We start from the raw sequence: 23,897 nt of genomic DNA on the forward strand, positions 1-23,897 counted from the left end.
CAACCCCACTTCGTACATTTTATCTACTACTCTCTCTCTCTCTCTCTCTCTCTCTCTCTCTCTCTCTCTCTTTCTCTTTGTGCCATCGGGGTCGTGTACGGCAGGATACGTTTCAGGCTTCGCTAAGCTACAACCTTGACTCGCGGGGCTCAGGGCGGAGAAATGAAAGGGAAAATAAGAAAGAAACTGCACAGAAAGAAAAAAATACAGCACTTAGGAGATATAAAAGTCAAAGCAATGAGAGAACGAGCACGAAAAATGAGAGACTTGCACACCTTTGCTTTAAAAATAGAGAAAATGATGAATTGCAAATAGAGAAATAAATGTCATAATACTTATAAATGGAAGAGGTAGAAGAAAAAAAATTAAACACATGCAAATCTTCACCTTCCTCCCTCACCTACCCACCCCCCAAAAAAAGAAGAAAAAAAGAATATTAATTGCAAAGAAAGAAAAAAAAAAGCAATGTCACAGCAGTAGCATGGCAATATGTGAAAAAAGGTAAAACAAAAAGAAGAAAAAAATAAAGAAAACCTGTGCTCACCTTCGCCCCCTCAAATATTTAAAATGAAAAAATAGTTAATTGCTCGGGAAGGAAAACAATGACTACGTAAAAATGAAGAAGATAAAAACTATATAATTCAAATTGCATTCACCGGACACCTGATGGAAGAGAACAACAATGAAAAAATAGAGAAGCTAAAAAGAAAACAATAAACACCTCAACCTGCATCAGCCGAACACTGAACATTGTAGAAACAAAACTTATCAAAGGAAAGGAAAAGAAAACAGTGATACAAAAAGTGATAAAACAGAATCCAACGACTTCATTTCAGAAAAAAAAACTATTATTGAAATAAAACGAGAAAACTAATGAAAACAGTTTAGTGGAAGACCAAAAAAAGACTCTGAATTTTATTTTTTTTTTAGAAAAAAACAAGTGTAAGTTATTATCAAAGAACCTTTTGTGAACGAATAATATAAAAAAAAGTAAAAAAGTATAAAACAAATTGAAATAGTTTAGTTTGACACCAATGAGAAATCAGAGAGCAGACTTCAACACACAAAAAATCGAACATTCATAAAAAAAGCACTGGAAAAACTAATCCAACAAATGATTTAGTGGACGCCATAGATATCCAAGACCCCCCGTCATGTTATCGAGTAGAAAACGGGAGGCGCGGACTGGAAAGAGAGTGGGAGGAAAGGCGCGGAGGGAAAAGGGAGAGAGGGAGAGTGTAGGAGGGGACTTGTGGACAGGCAGGAAGAGAGGAAGATGTATAGGTAGGTGAAAGGAACGAAGGAGAGAGAAATAGGCAGAGGTGGAGGGAGAGAGCGAGGGATATTCGTAGAAAGGCAGAGAAGGGAAGGAAGAAAAAAAGGGAAAAGAGGAAGGATGGAGATGGAAGAGAGGTAGAGATATTCGTAAGAAGGTAGAGACGAAAGAGAGAATTAGAAAGATAGGTTAACACAGAAGGACTTTATTGAAAATAGGCAGGGAGATGAAGCACAGAAGGCAGAGAAGTAGAGTTAGGGCTGATTAGTTAGTTTATTGACCACAAATTTCAGTCGACATGCAAAATAATCTTAAAAGGTATCCTCTCTAATATAACACAACAAAACGTAGTATCGAACATAAAACATAAATGGTCCACTCCGCCCGGAACAGCACACAGAACACACCGGGCCTCGGCAAGTGTATCAATATGCAGATTAAACCAAACGGACGCGAGCATGTAATAGGAAAGAACTTGAGACGTAGATTAAACAGCGGCCGGGCATCCACTCCAAGGCAGTGCCCTCTTAGTATGCGGGGACCCGGAAGATGATGGGCAAAGAAAACATGGAATGGAGACGTGGATACGAAAACACGAAGCTGCAGGGAACAAAGCATCGTAATAATAACAACAATAATGATAATAATAATAATAATAATAATAATAATAATAATAATAATAATAATAATAATAATAATAATAATAATAATAATAATAATAATAACAATAGTAATGGCGTGAGGGATGCTTCATTAAGGTCTCAAAGGATCAATACGAGGCTGGATTGATGAAAAGGAAGTGAAAGAGAGGGAAAGGAGAGAGGAGAAAGGGAGGAGAATACTGGGTGGAGGAATATAAAGGCTTAAACAGAGGGGAGAGAACAAGAGTGGAGAGAAATACACCAGAATAGGAAGAAGGAAATACAGAGGAAAGAACAAAAAATGGGGAGAAACAGAAAAAAAGGAGGAAAAGTTGGAAAGTTTGGTTTAGTCGGCGCAACATCTGTGGTCATATGCCGGAGAGAGACAGAAGGGGAAGGAACTATAGCAGAAGGGAACAGATCCCAGGAGACGGGACACATCACCCGATTAATACCTGGTACCGATTTACCGTTGGGTGGACAGGGGCGTAGGGTATCGGAAAAGCCGCCCAAATTTTTCCACTCCGCCCGGGAATCGAGCCCGGGCTCTCTCGGTTGTGAGCCGAGTGTGCTAACCACTGCACCACGAAGCCCCCCCAAAAAAGGAGGAAATAGAGTAAAAAGAAGAGTAGGGAGAAACAGAAGAATGGGAAGGAGTGAATAAAAAGAAAAGAAAGAGAATAGCGGGGAGAGAGAGTTATGTGGAGGATGGGAAAAAGGGAATTATGAAAGAAGGGGACCCTGCTGAGGGGACAAAGGGTGAGATGGGTAAAGAGGGGAAAGAAAGGTGAAAAGGTAAGTGCACGGAGGAAGACAAGAAGGAAAGGACAAAGGAAAATTAGGTAAGAATTGTGTTTGGCTACGACTGAGGCTTGAGGAGGAAGGGAGGGAAGAAAGAAAAACAGGGATGTAGATGAATGAGAAAAAGATGAATAGGGAGAGAGAAAAAAACATGTGAAAAAGGGCAGAACAGGAAAGAAGAAAGGAGAAAAGTGGAAAAAGTATTTTTTGTCTTTTTTATCAATTAATTCTCCTCTTTCACTTCATTTTCGTTTGACTTTAATTTCGCTGATTTCCTGCCGAGGAAACATCTGGCGGAGAAAGGCGATTAGTATTCTTGTGTAAAAAAGAAGAAAGGAAAATTACGGAATACTTCACGTTTTGTTACAAGTTATGATTTCTGTTCATATTTTTGAGGGAAAACCGGAAGTTATTATAGAAACGATTACTACCTCATTATTACGATGGAAACTGTGTGTGTTTGATGGACACACACACACACACTCTTATAAACTTTTATATTTATGGGTTATGACCGATTACACACACACACACACACACACACACACACACACACACACACACACACACACACACACACACACACACACCATTAGCCGATCACAGTCACGTCATCAAACTCTGATATGAAGAGAAATATCTATCTCTACTAAAACGTCCAACTTGTAACCATCCAATACATCGTTTTGATCCACACATCCACCTGTGCACACCTGCCTGTCCACCTAGCCATACACACCTGTCTATCCGATCAACCCAGCACACCTGCCTATCAGTGAACCAATCAACCATTACCAACCAATCCACCATCACAACCAGTCCACCATCACGGGCCATTGCCAGACGTATGCTATGACTGAATGGGACGCGGTTTGTTGCGGCGGTAATAAACATGAAGCTCAGGTGAGTCGCGTTACCTGGCCGCTAGCTCAGTAATTAGTGGCTGCAGATGAGTGCCGGACAGGTGGAGGATAGGCGGCGGGTCAGGTCAGGTGTCGCTGAGTGCTGGCCTGTCTGTGTGCCTGGCTGTTTGTCTTCCCGTCATATCGATCTGTTTGTCTTTTAGTTTATGTTTGTCTATCTGCGTCTGTGCTCGTTCTTCTATTGTCTGTCTGCTTTATTTTTCGTCAGTCTGTGTCTGTTTCTCTAACGTCGTGCTGTTCTTTATATATTTTCTCCCTCTTCCCAGTTTTTTTTTTCTTCATTTAATCGAGTTTTCATTCTTTTCTCTCTTTTTCTTTCGTTTCTTTTTTCTTTATTTCCTTTTCTTTCAGTTTCCGTTCCCTTCTTAATCCTCTGTCTCAAATTACATTGCCCGATCATAATTGCGTTAGTGTGTGTGTGTGTGTGTGTGTGTGTGTGTGTGTGTGTGTGTGTGTGTGTGTGTGAGCGCATTTCATATTCATATTTTCCTTTGCCTCTTTCTATCTATTTATCTCTGTTTCTCTCTCTCTGAAGCCTCTCCACTTTACTCCCCTCTCCCTAACACACTCCCCCTACCCAGCTTCTCCCTGATCCCAGAAACCTCCCCACAAAGTCTTACCCCCTCACAGATGTCACCCAACATTTTTGTCTACCCCAGTCCCTATTTTCCCCACCCACCCCATATTCACCCTCCTCCAACGCCACCCGCACACCCCTGCCACCCACACCAAACTAACAGCCTCCCCCCTCCCTCCGCAGGTGCCGGCCACAGAACCCTGGAGGAGGATCAGCTGTGTCCCACCTGTCCTTACTTCCTGCCCACGTCCGTCGAGGTCACCACACCTGTGGGCATCCCGGCCAACCTCACCTGCGGTGTCAGGCAGCTCGGGGACAAGAAGGTGGGAGGAGGAGGGAAAGGAGAGGAGAGCTAATATGTTTGTTCGCGTCTTGGTTTTCATGTGTAATGGTTCGAAGGAGACAAGGTGAGAAGAGATGAGAGGAAAGAAAGTTCGGATATGAAAGGAGAGAAGAGAGGAATGAAAAGAAGGTGAGAGGAAAGAAGAGGATCTCAAAGTTTACCAATTCCTTCCTGTTTACTCTTTCCCTTAGTTAAGGCTGGAAGGAGATGAGGGGAAGAAGGTGACGAGGAGTTGAGGAGATGAAGCGGAGACAGGAAGGCGAGAAGAGAGGAGAGAAAAGGAGCTCATATTTAACCCTTTCCTTCCTTGTTCCTGCTTTTCCTGCGTAAGAGATGGAAGGAGGAGATGAGGAGATGAAGAGGAAGTGAGAAGAAAGAAACTCTAAGAACATAATTTTGTTTTGTTTCCTGGTGTGCTTGCTAGAAAGGAGATGTGGAGGGGGTGAGTGATAAGATGATGAGAATAGAGGAGAGCAACGAAGCGTGAGTTCACCTCAAAATTCCTGTTCTTGTGTGTGGGAGAGGAAGTAGGAGGAGAGGAAGAGATGAGGAGACAGGAGAGTGAGGAGAGAAAGGGAGCTCTGAGTTCACCTTTTCCTTCCTGTTCATGGGTGAAAGGGAGGCGAGGAGATGAAGAGGAGGAGGTGAGGAGACGAGTGTGTGAAGTGAGGAGAGAAAGGAAGCTCTGAGTTCACCTTTTCCTTCCTGTTCATGGGTGAAAGGGAGGTGAGGAGACGAAGAGAAGGAGGTGAGGAGACGAAGAGGAGGAGGTGAGGAGGGAAAAGAAACTCTAATTTTACCTATTCTCTGTTCGTGCTTTTCCTGGGTAAGGATGGGGAGGAAGAAAAGTTAGAAAGTTTCGTTTATTCGGCGCAACATCGGTGGTCATATGCCGGGGAGAGACAGGAGGGGAAGGATTTATAGGGGAAGGAATTATAGGAGAAAGGAACAGATCCCAGGAGACGGGACACAACCCCCGATTAATACCTGATACCCATTCACTGCTTGGTGGACAGGGGCGTAGGGTATATGGGGAGAAAGATGATGATGAGGAAGAGAAAGGAGGGGAGATAAGAAGATAGAAAGAGAGGGATACAGGTAACATTCTTGTGCTTCTTGAGAAAGGGTAGAATAACGGGGGCGAGAGGAGGGAGGACAGACGGGGAAAGAAGGGAAATAAAGACGAGTAGAAGTAAAGGGATGAAAGGGTTAATAAAAGAAAAAAAGTAGTGATATAGTGGACTGGTGATGGCTGCCGATAATGATGATGATGATAATGATGATGATGATGATAATGATGATGATGATGATGATGATTATGATGATATTGTAATGAGGAGGAGGATGTGTGGGATGGAAGATCAAAAGAAATGCACGGAAGGGTGTCTCGATGGATTGCTGGAAAATGACACAATGGAAGGTGAAAGAGGAAGGGGTTGAATACCTCTCCTTTATCATCCCTATGCCTCCATGCCAGGGCCAAGGGCAAGGGCAAGAGTCAAGCCAAAGAGAACTCGCACCACGGCGCCGCCAAGAAAAAGAAACAGTGAGTGCGGTAACGCTCGCTGAGGCAGAACACACATCGGAGCAAGGCTGGCGGGATGTGATTCCATACAGACAATGCAGAGAAAAGTCAGAGTAGTGAGATTCATGAGTGTGAGCGGCGCCACGCCTGTGCTCGGCGACACGGAAGTCAGTGTGAGGACTGTTTTTTTTTTTTTTTTTTATCAAAATGTCAGAGCAATTTTTGTTTTGGATTTGCATAGGCCTTCCGGCCTTTTGGGCTACTTATGTTATATTCCTTACTAGTATTTGGGTTTACTTACGTTTGTTTGTTTTATTTGCATTATAAAAAAAGGGAGTTCATAACGCTGTGTGCTTCATTTGTTGTAAATAGAAGGCTCGAAAGAATTAGAGTTTGACTTTGTAAGCTAACGAATATATGTTTGGAAAATTAATGTTATGTTTTGTTACCCAGTTTTCTCCCCTAATAAAATCAGTAAATGTGATGAAAATCTTCCCTGGAATATGACAATTAACAGACCAGTAGTAACTGCAAACAATGCTGAGCACGCCTGAAAACATAACAAAGAAACCACCACGAAGGAAAAGCGACAATTCACCTGAAAAAAATGTTAAGGAGACACCAAATAATAAAAAAAAGACTAAGAACACACAAAAAAGACAGAAAATATCACAAACCAACTCACACAAGAAACAAACAAAACCAATCATAGTCAACAAAACGAAGGAAAAAAAACTATAAACATACAAACAAAAAAAAACAGGGCAGGAAAGATTCCCCGATAACTCAACCTGGATTTAGCGAGGCTGTCACAAAGTCCGTCATGTTGTGTGTAATGGGAAAGGGAGGGGGAGAAGGGTGATGAGGGGGAGAGAAGAGGGGAGGAGGAGGAGTGTGGAAGAGAGCGTGTTGGAAGGGGACGTAAACTGGAGAGATAGGAGGGAAGAGCAGGTGAAGGAAGAGCAGGAGGGTATGGAGGGTGGCAGTGAGGGGAGAAGGGGAGGAAACACGAGCATGATAGGAGCAATTTTGGGGAGAAGTCAAAAAGGTGGAGATATTGGGGAGACAAATTTTACGAGTAAGGGGAAGAAGGGAAAAGTAGGGGGGAAGAGAAAGGAGAAGGAAAAGTTATGCGGGGAGGAGGGAGAGAGGTGGGAATGAGGATAGTCGTGGGGGTGTTATTGGGGAGAAAGGGGAAGAGAAGGAGGGAGGGTGAGGAAGGAAGGTGATGGGGGGGGAGGAAGAGAGGAAAGAGGCAATTAGTGGGGAGTGTTGTTTTACTGCACGGGAGGAGGAGGAGGAGGAGGAGGAGGAGGAGGAGGAGGAGGAGGAAACACGGAAACATGGAAACATGGACTAGCAGGCGGCAGAAAGCCTGATGGCTCTTTGCTAGGCTGCCTGCTTTCAGTGATTTAATCAATCCGTTTGCCATAGGAGTGGCTTGCAGGGAAGGATTAAAGCACTTGTGTACCTACTCGGAGGGAGGGTCGGCCACAAATTCAATAAAGCAACACAAATTCCTTTCCCGCCTGCAGGATCGAGGGGCAAAGGTCACCTCGGGCTGGTTAGCTTTGTTTTTTCTTTTTATAGTTACAGTTGTTTTCTTCCTTTCTCCTACTTTTTACTTTTTTCTTTCCTTTTTTACAGTGAGTCTTCTCTTTCCATTCTTTTTCTTTTTTGTTAGCTTTTTTTCTTTTTTACAGTGGCAGTCTTTTCCTTTCTTTTCCCCTTTTTATTTATCTATTTTCGTTTTACAGTAGCAAAGTTTTTTTCCATCTTTTTTACTTTTTTCATTTTTTTTTTCTTTCCGCTCGATATTTTTTACGTGCATTTTTACTATTAACTCTTACTTTTCCTTTTATCGTTTAGTGACAGTATTTTCCTTCCCTTAGTTTGCCCTTTTTTTTATACTGCCAGTAACGATTCAAGGGACTTTGTCATCATACTATTTTTCTTCCAAGCTGTCTCAGTATTTTCACTGGTCTTCATATACGGACCTTTTTCTTCTTCTTTTCCCCTTCTCACGTCAGTTCCCCTGCCTATGTGACTTCATATAAAGTCTGTTCTCTTTTCTATACCTATTACTTCCACCTCCACTCGTGCCTCTCGGTTCCCTTAGTGGTGAGTGGGTGTTGGAAAAGGTGTCCTGCTCCTTCGGCCTATTGTTTACATGATCCCATAAAAAACTGCCTGAATGAATAGGAGTCAATATGGAAGGCGATAAGTCTGTTTGGGATACGCTCTTTAATTCTTCTTGTTTCACCGACGCTACATTTAAATACTAATATACCTACATGTGGATGCTATACTGAACTATTTACTCAATGTTTCATACGAGCTTGATTTCCTCACATTCCACCTCAACATATTTACGGTATTCATGTACTGTTTGTGTGCCGCATCTTCCCTCTTCACCAATACTTATTATCAAAATTACTCGTCTATTTCCTGCCTACCTTTGTCCTTTGTCTTTCTTTTCTTTCTTTGTGTCTTTCTTGTCTATCTTGTTCGTGTTCGTGCCTGTGTATCTTTATGTCTAATAGCTCATCTATTTCTTGTATATCCTCTTTCTTTTTTTTTCTCTGTCTCTTTCTTGTCTATCTTGTTCGTGTTCGTGCCTGTCTACCTGTCTGTCTTAATGCTCATCTACTTACTGTCTGCCTTCTTTCTTTGTCTTTATTTTTTTCTTTATCTCTTTCTTGTCTGTCGTCCTCGTGTTCGTGCCTGTCTACCTGTCTGTCTTAATGCTCATCTACTTACTGTCTGCCTTCTTTCTTTGTCTTTATTTTTTTCTTTATCTCTTTCTTGTCTGTCGTCCTCGTGTTCGTGGCTGTCTACCTGTGTCTACTCATCTGTTTCTTGCATGACTTCCTGCCTACGCGTCATCGTGCCCACACACCTGCCTGTCTCATCAAACCCACACCTGCACCTCCAGAGACGGATGGAGTGGCGTTAATAGTGCAATAGTGTGTGTGTGTGTGTGTGTGTGTGTGTGTGTGTGTCTACGGTATATATAACAATCAGCGTTGTATTAACTGCAGCGACACATTCCTTCTCTCTCTCTCTCTCTCTCTCTCTCTCTCTCTCTCTCTCTCTCTCTCTCTCAAGCACACACACACACATTTTTTCATTGTGCTAATCACACACACACACACACACACATGTTAAATGGCTGAGTCTGATAATAATTTGGGTCTTGTAGATTACTCCGCAGTAACATTGGGGGCAGAGAGAGAGAGAGAGAGAGAGAGAGAGAGAGAGAGAGAGACTTTAAATGGAGTCTGTTGTAACTGTGAATGGGGTGAGGTTGAGATGGAGGTATATTGTGTTAGGTTAAGTTTGGCTGCAGTGAAGGTAACAGGGAGAGGAGGGGAGGAAAGGGAGGAGAAGCAAAGGGAAGAATGGGGAGGAAGGAATGGGGAGGAAGCTGTATTGAAGAGCAAGAGTGGGAGACAATCGGTGGAAAATTGGTCGGATTGAAGTTATGGAGATTAGTGGGTAGTTGGCGGCACAGAGGTGATTCGAGGAGAGCTGAACGTGTATTTGGTGAGGGTTGTTGGAGGAGGAGGAGGAGGAAGCTGGCTGAAGGTGGAGACTATCTGGTGGAAGGTTGGTAGTGTGGTTGAGTCGTGTTGGCAGAGAAAAAATAAAGGTGAAGTGAACAGAAGGTCGGTGGAATAAATGGAGTTCGTAGTGGAGGTGGCTGAAGGAAATAGATAGGAGGCAAGATGAAGGTGAAGGTGGGTGAAGACTGGAAGGTGGAGGAGAGGAAGAGGATGGTTGAGGGATGGTTAACGGAAGATACCAAGTGGAGGCCAGTGGAGATAGGTAAGATAGGTAAGGGAAGGGAAGGGAAGGGAAGGGAAGGGAAGGGAAGGGAAGGGAAGGGAAGGGAAGGGAAAGGAAAGAAGGGAGGGAAAGGAAGGAAGGGAGGGAAAGGAAGGAAGGGAAGGTAAGGTAAAGTAAGGTAAGAGTGAATACAAAGGTGAGTGAGGTAAGGTAGAGACAGGATTAATGGAGATTAAAAAGTGGAGGATACAAAGACACTTGATAAGGTAAGCTAAGCTAAGCTAAGCTAAGTTAAGCTAAGGTAAAGTAAAGCAAGGTAAGGTAATAGATGGATAATTAGTGGAGATTGAGAGGTGGAGGATACAAAGACACTTGATAAGCTAAGCTAAGCTAAGGTAAAGTAAAGTAAGGTAAGGTAATAGATGGATAATTAGTGGAGATTGAGAGGTGAAGGATACAAAGACACTTAAGGTAAGACAGGGTAAGGTAAGGGAAGGGAAGAGACAGAGAATTACTAGAGATACAAGGCCGCTGCTTACAAGTGGAGTGGAGGTATTTAGGGCACGGGATTTTAGTGGAGACCAGCAAGGAGACTATATCCGCTAACAGTGTGGAGAGCAAATGTGGAGATCAAGGAAGCGTGAGGAGGCAGCAACCTGATGGACCTTCAGGGAGGCTGTCAGGCGAATGGGGGAAAGGGAAGAGGATGGGGAAAGGGAGGAAGGGGAATAGGGGAGAGGGAGCGACTCAGAGTGACTTACAGGGCAGGCGGTGGCCGAAGTGATAGCGTGCTGGACCCACATTCGCCGCGTGATGGACGACGGGTTCAGATCCCCACGCTACCACTCAGTTTTCAGTCACCGCCGAGTGGCTTAAAACTACCCACATGCTGTCCTGAAGACCACCCATCAACCCGGACTCTAGAGGAAGCCGTCCAAGCGAATCAGAACGAGTTCCGGGGGCAGCATGAGCCAATGCAAGATGGCGCCACTATAAACACTCGCCTGCGCCAGAACAGGCTGGGCCGACCATCAGGCCCCACCTGGAAGAAGCCTTGGGCCGACCATCAGGCCCCACCGGGAAGATGCCTACCGGCGCAATAGGCAACAACGTAAAAAAAGCGTTACCACCTACTGGGGTAGAGGTAAGGGGTTTGATCGCCTATCAGGGTATCAGAGGAACGACCCACGAGCACGTTATAACACAGTGGGGGGAGGAGGAGGAGGAGGAGGAGGAGGAAATTGCTGGATTATGAGAAGGAAGAGAGAATGGAAAAGAGAAAGGAGATGTGAAGAAGAGTAAAGGATATATATATATATATATATATATATATATATATATATATATATATATATATATATATATATATATATATATATATATATATATATATATATATATATATATATATATAAAGAGAAGATAAGACGAAACGTAAAATATGTCATGGAATAATCAGGGAAGAAAACAGGAGGAATGAGATAGAGGAGGAAGAGGAAGAGGAGGAGGAGGAGGAAGAGGAGGAAGAGGAGGAGGAGATGGAGGAGGAGGAGGAGGAATAGGAATAAAGGGGAGCAAGTAGGAGGAGGAGGAGGAGAAAAACAAACCTATATCACCGTTCATCAAGGGAATAGAATCAAGTTAGTCGTGGGCGTGACTTTGACGGCGATAAAATTATACTTGTGGGAACCTTCAAGCAATAGAGATTACATGTGTTAAGATGGTAGAAGGCGAGTCTGTAGTGGTGGGAAAAGGTCTTATTACAACGCTTAAGCTTAGAAAAAAGGTAGTAATGGGATGGAGTGTGGTCATGGAGGAAATAAAACAAGTTCAACATTTAAGTTTGGGAAAGCTTAGAATTATCGAAAGGTGTTACTGTCAAGAAAATGATGCTGGGAAAGGTTGTAGATGAGGTAATGGAATAAACAGCCTATCCCAGTGTTCGAGTTAGGTATTAAAGCTTTCATCATCACTATCAAAACAACGACCACATTCCTCTCTAAACATCCCTTCGGCTATCATCAACATCATCCTTTCTCCATCATCATCCCTGCTGTATTTTTCACCCAACATTTAGTTTAATTAATATTAATCACCTTCATTTAACATCATCATCACCATCTTCACTCACCACACTCATCCCACAAGCACTCTACATGCACTGACCACCAACATAACCATCACCATTCACCCTTAAAATCCATCCCCATCCCCATTCTCCTCCTCCTCCTCCTCCTACATCACCGTTACCAAGCCTAAAACAAAGCTGGATAGATGGAAAAGAGAAAAATTGATGGGTAGTTGACTCGGTCAAGAGACGGATTAAAAATTCAATTCAAATAAAACAATACAATAAATCCCCGCCAACGTTGTGCTCCCATAAAAAATAAAAGAATGAATGAAAAAAAGTAATGTTCATGTTTACTACCAGCGTTGTAAAAAAAGGTGTTTGATCTTTTAATTCTCTCCCTCTCCCTCCTCTTCCTCCTGCACCTCGTTATGTCAGGCAGGTGTGTGAAGGTGGTAATCTTTCTTTACTTCTGCTTATTGCTACTTTCCTTTCCCTCTTGCTTTCATTTTCCACTTATTGTTTTACTTCTTACTTTTAAGAACATAAGAACATAAGAACGTAAGGAGTCTGCAAGAGGCCGGTTGGCCTATACAAGGCAGCTCCTGTACACTCAACCCCACCTTACCTCACCATCCATGGCTTTATCTAACCTCTTCTTGAACGTATCTATGGTATTGGCACCCACAACATGGCTCCCAAGCCTGTTCCATTCGTCCACCACTCTATTAGTGAACCAATTCTTGCCTATGTCTTTGTTGAATCTGAATTTGTCTAACTTAAAACCATTGCCACGCGTCCTACCTGGCTCTTTCACTCTCAAAATTTTATTGACATCCCCTTTATTAAATCCTTCATCCATTTATAAACTTCGATCAAGTCTCCTCGCACCTTCGCCTGTCTAGAGAGTGTAGATTTAACTGCTTTAGCCTGTCTTCATACGGCAAGTTCCTCACTCCCTGAATCATCTTCGTCATCCTCCTCTGTACTGATTCTAACATCTTGATATCCATTCTATAATAGGGGGACCAGAACTGAGCTGCATAATCGAGATGAGGTCGAACTAGTGCTAAGTAAAGTTTGAGGATGACTTCAGCGCTCTATTGCTCACGCTCCTTGAGATGAAACCTAGTACTCTGTTTGCCTGATTTTAGCCTGAATGCATTGAGCCCTGGGACGGAGGTCAGCGCTCACTAGGACTCCTAAGTCTCTCCCCCAGACCTGCTTAGAGGAGTGTCATTTATGAGTAATTGTGTAAGGGTTATTCCTACCTACACTCAAATGCTACACTTCCGACATTGAATTCCATCTGCCACTTCCTCGCCCAATCATATAGTCTGTCAAGCTCATCCTGGAGAACAGTAGCATCGCTGTCTGATTGGATTACTCTACCGATCTTGGTATCATCTGCGAACTTACTGACATCGCTACTGATTCCTGTGTCAAGTCATTGATGTAAATAATAAAAGCAGAGGACCCAGCACCGACCCTGTGGGACTCCACTCGTAACACTGCCCCATTCAGATTTCCTACCATTGATTTGCACTCTCTGCTTCCTACCACTAATAACGCCTGATCCAGCTCAAAACTTTCCATCTACGCCGGAGCCTGTAATTTTAGTAATAAGATGAGGGACTTTATCAAACGCTTTACTGAAATCTAGATATAATATGTCAGCATTCATCTCTGTCAGCCGCCTCGATTACTTTAGAGTAGAAGGACAACAGGTTGGTAAGGCAAGACTCACCCTTTGTGAAACCCATGTTGTAGTCATGAATTAAGTATGCTTTTCTAGATAATCCCTAATGCTCCTGTATAATCGAAACATCTTTCCCACAACTGATGTTAAGCTAATTGGGCGATAGTTTGAGGGCTGACTTGTCTCCCTTTGTGAAAATCGGCGTCACATTAGCTACTTTCCATTGATTGGGCACATACCCAGAATTTACCGACATCTTAAAGATATCGGCAAGAGGGCCACTAAGGACTTCCTTGCACTCTTTCAGAACCCTTGGGAATACTTCGTCTGGGCCCGGCGATTTGTTTTTCTTTAACTTACCAATCTCATCCTGGACTACTTGCCTAGTGATAATCACATCCCTCAACTTGTCGTTTTCGTCACCCTCATATATCTGAACTCTCTCCGGAATGGTTGTTAGATTTTCCTGCGTGAAAACTGAGAGGAAATGGTCATTCATCATTTGGCTCATATCTTCTCCATTCTCAACGAGCTCGCCCGTGTTTGTTTTCAACGGTCCAATTCTGTCCCTTGTTTTCGTCCTGTACAATTTGAAGAAGCCCTTGGGATCGCTCTTGGCCTCGTTGGCTACCCTAATATCATAATTTCTTTTTGCTAGGCGGGTGTTCTTCTTCACCGACCTGGCTAGCTCAACATACCTACCCCTAAGGTGGATCTCTCCGTTCTTTATTTTCCTATAAATTCCTCTCTTCAAGCCTATTTCATGCAGAGTATGCAGGTCATCCATTTGGGGTCGTTATTTTCCTTCCTACGTGCTTGGTAAGGGATATGCGGTCTCTGACCCTCTGCAATTTCTCTAACTAAATTATTGTAGGTCATTTCTAAATGGTTCCCCTGCCTTTCCGATCCAGCCCTGAGATCTGGCCCTCATCCAGCCCTAAGGCTTCCCAATTTACCTCCTCAAGGTGTCTTTTGAGCCCCTCATAATCAGCTCTTCTAAAGTCGGGCACCAACACAGGGTTGAGTTCATGGGTCACCGCCCAGTCTAATTTAAACATAATTTCCTTGTGATCACTGCCACCTAATTCTCCCCAACATCTAGCTCATGATCATATACTCGGTGTTGAATTAAGACCAAGTCCAGAATGTTGTTACCCCAGGTGGTATCTCTGTTACTGTCTGCTTGAGAAAATTATCTTGTATTACTTTCAGAAAATCCTCAGACTCTAGATCACCCACCACGCCTTCCCAATCTATATTCCTATAGTTAAATCCCCATTATGCAGACATTTTGCTCCTGCTCGCCCTGCCTACCTCTTGTAGTAATACATCAGTGTCCTGCCTGCTGAGGTTGGGTGGCATGTAAAGAACCCATAGAATTAGTTTGTCCTTCCCTTTGTGGACGTACACCCAAACTGATTCTGAGTCGCCATTTGTTTGAAAAGAGATGTTAGCGTACCATTTAATTGTGTCTTTAACATAAATTGAAACCCCCCCTCCCCTTCTTCTTCCCTTTCTATCTTTGTGAAACATCTGTAACCATCTATTTCATACTCAGACATGAAGTTTTTGTTGTAGTATCTACCCATGTTTCCGTGATAGCTATAATGTCAATTTCTCGACACATGCTTTCCCTCAGTAGATCTGTCTTGTTCCTGAGACTCCTACTGTTGGTGTAATAAGCCGTTAGCCCATCCTGTATATCCTTTCGATTTCTCCTGCGCCCCCTAGTCCCAGTCTGCGATGCACTGACAGGCCCTCCCCCCTCGCCTCTCACTTTCCTTTTCTTCTAACTTTCTTTTCCTTTTGCTTTCCTTTTCCTCTCACGTTCCTTTTCCTCTTACATTCCTTTCCCTCATACTTCCTTTTCTTTCCTTACTCTCCTTTCCTCTTATTTCCTTCTCCTCATTTCTTCCTTTTCTTCCTATTTTCTTTTTCCTCTTATTTTCTCCTCCTTTTACTTTCTTTTCCTCTAACTTTTCATCCCCTCTTAGTAACTGCATCATCTTTTTTTGCATCGGTTTTCTTTACTGTTTCTCCCACCTTACGTTGTTCCCTCTCTTCTTTCCTTCTTCGTTGCACTTTTTCACCGTTTTCAACATTACCTGCACGCATCTTCTTTTTCACAATCTCTTTTTCTACTCTACCCATTTTTCTCCTTATACTCATTACGTTTTTTTTCCCTCTCTCTTCTTTCCTTCCTCGCCCGCATTCTCCCCGTGCCTCCTCGCCGCCTAAGTCTTCACACCTCTTTAATGTCTCAAGTACGAGGCGACCAAAGGCATCCTCTGCTCCTTTTTTATCTCCATTACTTCATCTTTTCTTTACAATTTACCTTCGCTCTCTTTCTTTTCCCCTTCCTTTCACCTCTGTGTTCATCTTTCTCTGTTCACTTGTTTCCGAAATAACTAAAGAAAACCAGTTTTAATATATTTTCCTGACTTCTTTTCATTTTACATCTTACTTTGGTCTTTTTGTCTAATCCTTTCTCTGTTATTTATTTTTCCAGTGTCTCTCTTCATATTTTTTTGTTTCTTAGTGTTCTCATCAACGAAAGGCAGCCATTATTATCCTTCTTTTTTTATTATTCATCTTTTGTTCCACTCTGAGGTTTCTTTTCTTTTTCTAATCCTTTAGAAAAAAAACACAATCTGTCTTCACACTTTTCTCAATTCACTCGCATCTTTAGCCATAAAAAAGCCATTACTTATTTTTATAGGTTTTTTAATACATTTGTTTCCCAATTTTTAACAACCTTAAATTCTTTCCCTTTCCCAAACCTCTAAATCTCTTCTTCCCATTCTCTTACATGTGTTTCTCAACCATATACGACGAAGAATACATAGCGATAATTTAACTTCTCTCATTTCCTAAACCCTCAATTATTCCCTTTTCTACCTGTCTATGAGCGTGTCTATCTATGCTCTCACACTTTCCCAACGTTGATTTCTTTCGATATTAACCCTTGAATGCGGATTTCCACAGTTAGACCTCACCAAGCTACTGGAATGGAGCAAAAGTGGCTGTTACAATTCAATGAAGAAATGTAAGTCCTGCACCATGGGAGGGATATCCAGCACACCAATACCACATGGAAACACTCTACTATCCACCACAGAGGCAGAGAAAGACCTGGCAGTATAATGTTACCAGGCTACCAGGAAGGCCAAATCATTGCCAATCGCAGCGGACGGTTAACAAGCTCAATACTAACTTCAAAAAATGTACGTAATTCCCCAAGGGTCATCTAAAAAATAATAATGACAAAATTAAATATATAAACCATAATAAAAGACGCACGATATATATATATATATATATATATATATATATATATATATATATATATATATATATATATATATATATATATATATATATATATATATATATATATAAATATTTTAGAAATAGACAGAGACGTACATGAGACTAAAATACATATTACGTAAATAGATGAAAAGAGTACTTATAATTAAATAAACTCTATACACAAAACACACCAAAACATTCAGTAGATACAAGATATACATGAAGTAGAAAGCACAAAATACATACAAATACAAACACAAACATAACATTAAAAAAAAGACACAAAAGCTAAAAACAAGACACACCAACAGGTGGATAATTGGCTAAACACAGGTGAAGCAACAGGTAAACAGGTTAATTATTAGAAGAGAAGATGAAGAAGGAAAAAGGATAAGTGTAGAAAAAGGGAAGAACAGGCAGGAAGCAAGGAAATATGCGTTAAAATAGAAGATAAAGAAGGTAAGAAGAAAGGAAAAAGGAAGAAAGGAAGGAAGGAATGATCGACGAGGAACGGGAAACAAAAGAAAACAAAACTTACTAACGAGGAGCACCAGACAGGAAATATAAAGAAGGGGATAACGAAAAAACAATGAGGGAGAGAGGAGAGAAGAAAGCGTACGAAAGAAAAGAAATAGGAAGAGGTAAAGGGAAGGGTAGATAATGAAGAAGAAAGAATAGGTGAGCGCATGAAAGAAGTAGGGAAAGATAGAGAGAGTAAGGAGATATTGAAGGAAGAATAAGGGAGAGAGGAGGAAAGAAGGAATGAAGAAGCAGTAGAAAAAAATATAGAAAATGAAGAAAACAAGGCAAGGGAGAACCATGGAGGGATGAAAGAAAAGAATCAGGGACGGATAAGGAGGAAAAATAAAGAAAGGAAGCAGGAGTAAGAGGGACGGATCAAGGAGGAGAGGAAAGAAAGGTGTGCCTGACGCCCTTCAGTCACCCTGGCACCTGTCCCTTCCACAGGTGTGTTGCGTACCTTTGTGTTGAGCCAGCTAGCAGGGAGTGGGAAGGATGGTGCTAACCGACACCGAAGGTGATGGTGAATGACGAAGGTGGAGCTCAAGATAATTATTTTTTTCTGGTTACTAATTATTAAATACATAATGGAACATCTGTACATAATGGGAGCATACCCTTTAGCTGCGCTTTGACCCTCCTTGTATCCTTTATATTTCCTACCCTTTATTTTGTTCCACTTCCTTTACCATTTTCTGTTATTTCCGTTAAGTTGCTGCCCCCTTCACCCCTGCTTTAAATACCGACGAAATAAACTGAAAACCTGTAAATAACGGCGATAAAGATTATAAAAATAAGGTAATAGCGCAAATAAAACATGGAAATAGATAAAAAAATGTGATAGTTAAAGAAAATAATCATGTTTTGTACAGTTAACAAAGCAGCTAAAAAAAAGGCGATAAGCACTGGCTGGAAGTAGGTAAGGAAGACACCTACTGAACAGGCGCAAAGCCACTCCCGAGTGAGGTATAGCCTATATATGGGAGGTGAGAAGGAGCTGAAGCCCTCCAAAGACCCTTCCCACGTCCTCACTCAACTGTTTCCCTATTGTCTCACCAACACCGGAGAGTAGTTCAGCATGCTCTCTAAAGACAGATCCTCTCTTTATCCACACCACACTACATTCACAACATATATACCTTTTCCCAAAATTAAAATTTCAAAATGGCGCTAACATACGACTAAGCCTGGAGCATAGCGCTTCTAAAAGGAGAAGGCCTGTTCAGATAGAGTCGTGACGTCAGCTCATTACGTCACGAGGGTTAAATGCGGATGGATAAAGCGACCTGCTTATATGGCGCAACCTGAGAGCTATCTGGAGAATCTGGCAGCGAGCCGGGTCGCGACCCGCGAATGACCAGTCTGGGGTTGCCTTGACCGTGAAAAGAGCTCTTGATTTACTCGGGCGGCATATTCTACAGCATATTGCCGAGACTTTAGGGGATAAATACGTGATTATAGTGACAACACAATGCCGGGGAGGTGTTCCTGTGCCTCTCTGCAGAAGAAATTATGATAGTGATGATTCCTCTCGTGTTAGTGTCTTCTGAGACTTCTTCCCGAAAAATCCAGAGCTGTTGGGTATCCATGGGTCCAAGTGGGCCACATTCACCGCCAGAAACTTGTCCCCACAAACCATATGCCAAAAGTATATCAAATTATTCGTATATGTTATATGTATCTTTCTCTGTCCGGCTACACTGTGGATTTCGAACCAGGCTACTTTGTTGAATCTCACAAGACATTGGAGAAGTATTGGGAATCTAATTGTTATTATCAATGTGGCGGGAGCTGGTGAAAGTAATGGCTCTCCAGCATGTTCTTATACTGGGAAGGAGGATGGCTATTTTTTAATTGCATTACTGTTATGAATATTGTTACTAAGGTCCTGATAAAATTCAAGCATCAGCTTTCAACAAAAAAAAAATAACTAGCTGAAATAAAAGACACCCACATTTTTAAGTTAAGTTACCCAGCCATATGTCCCGTCTACTCAATTTTCTTTAGTCATTTTAATAGCTCATCTAATTCTTACTTTGACACACACACACACACACCCACACACATATATATCTGTATATATATATATATATATATATATATATATATATATTATATATATATATATATATATATATATATATATATATATATATATATATATATATATATAATATATATATATATATATATATATATATATATCTATATATATATATATATATATATATATATATATATATATATATATATATATATATATATATATATATATATATATATATATATATATATATATATATATATATATATATATATATATATATATATATATATATATAATATATATATAATATAATAGATATATATATATATATATATATATATATATATATATATATATATATATATATATATATATATATATATATAATATACATAATATACATAATATATAATATATACATATATATATATATATATATATATATATATATATATATATATATATATATATATATATATATATTATATCTATATTATATATATATATATATATATATATATATATATATATATATATATATATATATATAATATACATAATATATATATATATATATATATATATATATATATATATATATATATATATATATATATATATATATATATATATATATATATAATATATAATATATATATATAATATATATATATATATATATATATATATATATATATATATATATATATATATGTAATAACAAAAATAATAATAATAATAATAAACGGTTTATTTCATGAAGTACCAGGCAGCCCTAGAGCTGAAAATATACATCAATGGAAGATGAAATGAAATGAATGAGACAAATGAACAAAGTAGTATGATCGAAAATAAAAAGGAAAAATAGAAATAACAATAATAGCAATAATCATAGTAAAGATAATAATAATAATCATAATAATCACGATAATAATAATGATAATAATAATAGTAATCATAATAATAATAATAATAATAATAATAATAACAACAACAATAAGTCCTAATGAAAATATTTACAAAACATACAAATTTTGCTGCTCTTAATTTGCATTGTTGATATATTTGACCATCACGGGCACTGCGCTGTTCTTATAGCGGTCAGTCCGTGCCCGTATCGGGGCAATAATGTTGTGGTGTCGCACTGAGTGCTGAGGGCGGTTCACTGCGGGTGGGAGGATGTGTCTGTGTCTGGGCTGGTTGAGAAGCTTGGTTGCGAACCGGTGTAGTAGGGTCTCGTGACGGTGTTGTAGGCTGGTGAGATGGAGGGAGTCGAGGGCGTCCTGATAGCTGGTGTAGTGAGGGCCCAGGATGATTTTGCAGGCTCGCTTCTGGACGCGTTCAAGGTGGCGGCGCTGCGTGATGTTGATGGAGGAAGACCACGCTGGGGACGCGTATGTCAGTTTGGGGAGGATGAACGAGGAGTAAACGTCGCCAGCGCACACTCAGGGGCCCGCAGCGTTTTGAGGGTGCTCAGCAGGTAGAGTTTAGAGGTGGCAGATCTGGTGAGCTGGGAGACGTGCTCCTTCCATGTGAGCTTGTTGTCCAGGGTGACTCAAGTAGTTTTGCTGATGTAACTACCTGGAGAGTGTCGTTGATGGACACCACAGGGGGCAACAGGGGCAGAGGAGGTGTTGATGTGTAGAGTGTAGTTTTGGTGTCGTTGATGGTGACCTTGTTTTGTGTTGTCCCTGTGTGTAGGTTGTGTCGTTTTTCCTGGAGGTGGGAATAATCTGGGTTGTTGTTGTCAACTGTTACCCCACTGTGGTGTCGTCCACGTACTTCCAGCGGTGGGGTGTGGGGTCAGGCGTCATTAATTAGGGATATGAAGGCCAAAGGGCCCATTTTGGACCCCTGAGGTACCCCGCAAGTGGTGTAGAGGAGGGGAGGCCACTCCTGAAATCTCACCACCTGTTTACGCTGGTGCAGGAAATCAGCCAGCCAGGAGACCAGGTTAGTGAAGCCCTAGGTTTATTGCTTTGTTGATGACTGTGGTATGGTGAACTAGGTCAAAGCCTCGAAATCAATAAAAGCGAGAGAAACTGATGTTTTGCGTTTTTCAAGATTTCTGTAGGCAAAGTCCAGGAGATTAATTAGGCAGTGTGTGGTGGAGGTTGACTTGATATTGCCGTACTGTTGTGGGTCTATGAGGGGAGCAAGATGAGTGTAAGTCCACTTGAAAATGAAGGCTTCACACAGGAGGCTGGGAATGGGGTGATAGAAATAGCCTCAAGTCACTCAGTGATTGAGGGTGGTGGTCTTGGGAATCAGAGTGACATATGCTGTTTTCAGTCAGCAGGACACTGACTTTGACGGTAGGGAAGCGTTAAAATAGAGGCGAGGGGTGGCCAGCTCAGGGCAAACTCCTGGTACAGTTTGATGGGGAGATCAGTGGGCGTGGTGGACCGCTGTGGTTTCAGTGGGCTTAGTGACCTGGCGACCGCATAGGCCTCAACCGTGGGGAGTGGTGATGGGGCGGGCAGGTTGCTGGAGTGAGGTCAGGTCCAGGCTGGGAGGGACTGACAGATGGCCGAGAAGTGGAGATTGATGGCCTCGGATGCTTCAGGTGGCGGAGGTGAGATACGCCCGGGATGGAGGGGGCGCTGTTGTTGAGGCCACACAAGGCCTTAATTTTGAAAACCATTTCCCAATGTTAGCTTGCTTAAGGCTGTGGATCTTTTGGGGGTAGTATGTGGCCTTGGCTCGTTTGATTTCCCGGATAACTTTGTTGCGGAGGGGCTTGTAGAGTGTAGGGTTGGTGTGGAAGGCGTCATTTCTCTGTTCAATGAGACGTTTTATTCTGGGTGTAATCCACGGGGTGTCTGAAGGTGCACTCGTCTTGATTTTAGCGGGAAGAAGTGGTGGTGGCTGCGGTAATTGTGCTGGTGTAGTTGCTCCATTTTGGTGCACGTCATCCACTGTAAGGACTTCAACCCAGTGGTGGCGTGTTATCCATTGGCCGAACGCGCGGATGGCTGAGTCCGTAACAGGCCTGTAGGTCTTGGTGGCTGGCGGGGTTTTGTTGGATGTGGTAGGTGCAGGTGTCCAAAGAACTGACAGGTGTGTGCTGCGTCCCATGGGAGGGAGGGGCTTCGGGGGAAGGTAGTGGGAAGTGAGGTCAGTGAGGATTAAATCCAGTGTGTTTGTGCCGTGTGTGGGGAAATTTACTACTTGTGTGAGATGTAGCTGGTCCTCAATATCACTGGTGTGGAGTTGATTGAAGTCACCGCAAACAACTACTGTGTCTGTGTGTGTGTGTGTGTGTGTGTGTGTGTGTGTGTGTGTGTGTGTGTGTGTGTGTGTGTGTGTGTGTTTGTGTGTGTGTGTGTGTGTGTGTGGTGTGTGTGTGTGTGTGTGTGTGTGTGTGTGTGTGTGTGTGTGTGTGTGTGTGTGTGTGTGTGTGTGTGTGTGTGTGTGTGTGTGTGTGTGTGTGTGTGTGTGTGTGGTGTGTGTGTGTGTGTGTGTGTGTGTGTGTGTGTGTGTGTGTGTGTGTGTGTGTGTGTGTGTGTGTGTGTGTGTGTGTGTGTGTGTGTGTGTGTGTGTGTGTGTGTGTGTGTGTGTGTGTGTGTGTGTGTGTGTGTGTGTGTGTGTCACCATCAACACCACCACCAAAGTCGTCATCATCCTTCTCTCACTTTCAAATCGACCCCCAAAAATGAGAAAGCAGAATAATAAGAAAAAAAAAAGGCAACAGAAGAGAAGGGAAGAGGAAGAGGAGGAGGAGGAGGAGGAGGAGGAGGAGGTACTAATAAGGGAACTAGGAAAATAAGAGTACAAATGGGAAGAGAATGAAGAAAGAAGAGAGAAAGAATGAATAGGCGAAAGAGTTGATAACGGGAGGAGGAGGAGGAGGAGGATAAATGATAGTTACACAGTTTGATAAGGAGGAGGTGGAAGAGAAGACGGAGGAAGAAGAAGAGGAGGAGGAGAAGGAAGAGGTGTCATAATTTCACGGTTAAAAAAGGAAAAAAAGAATGGAGGGAGGAGGAGTATAGAGGAGAAAGAGGAGGAGGAGGAGGAGGAGGAGCAAGATGTGATTAAGCCATAGTTCCACGGTTAAAAAAAAAGATGGAGGGGAGGAGTACAAGGGAGGAGAAGGAGGAGGAATCTATGAGTGGGTTAGTAACTTAGTATACGAGGAAACGCTGAAGGAGGAAGACGACTGCTGAAGAGGAAGACGAAGAGGAGGAGGAAGGAGAGGAGGAAGAGGAGTTGATGGACCTGTAAGTGTGGTAGTAATTTAGTGTTGGTCTTGTTACTACTAAGCGCTTCAGAGGCCGTGATCGAGGCAAAGTTTTTCGCAGGTGTCTTCTAAACAAACAGCTGGAGCAGTATGGTACTCTGGCACAGCTTTTTTCACGCCCTGCCCTAATTTTC

Source organism: Eriocheir sinensis, unplaced genomic scaffold (genome assembly GCF_024679095.1).
Source record: "Eriocheir sinensis breed Jianghai 21 unplaced genomic scaffold, ASM2467909v1 Scaffold235, whole genome shotgun sequence".
NCBI classification, from domain to species: Eukaryota; Metazoa; Arthropoda; class Malacostraca; order Decapoda; family Varunidae; genus Eriocheir; species Eriocheir sinensis.